Below are 457 nucleotides of genomic sequence, written 5' to 3'. Positions count from 1 at the left end.
AGACTGCATAATGCAGTATTGCTGACCTCTTAGCGAATGGAAAGAGGCTTCATAGTCGTTCCAGGGACGAGTGGTACACTCAACGAATTGAATAAGTGACTCTATTGAAGCAATACGGTATGGACCCCCTGTTGACGACAAGGGAGGATACATGTATATCTCGTGCTCTATGATCATTTTGTCGATCCAGGGATTTATGGTCGGCCTTTAGCTTACATCAACAGGTGATACAATTTATTTGCCATATAACAATGCAGCTCAACCCACTAATCAGAACGCTCATTGAAGAAGTGAAAGCCATTTTTAGAGTCCAGCTCACATAGTATTCTAACACAATTCCACACTACACTGACTGTGTTGGTCGTGAGCTAATATGTGGACAGGCAAATTTGAAAGAGAGTACACAGTACATAAATGAGGAAGATTAGCTGTGACCCCGTCTCGATCCTGGCAGCTT

Source organism: Phytophthora parasitica (genome assembly GCF_000247585.1).
Source record: "Phytophthora parasitica INRA-310 unplaced genomic scaffold supercont2.28, whole genome shotgun sequence".
Classification (NCBI taxonomy): Eukaryota; Oomycota; class Peronosporomycetes; order Peronosporales; family Peronosporaceae; genus Phytophthora; species Phytophthora nicotianae.
Note: the sequence above shows the minus strand (reverse complement) of the source record.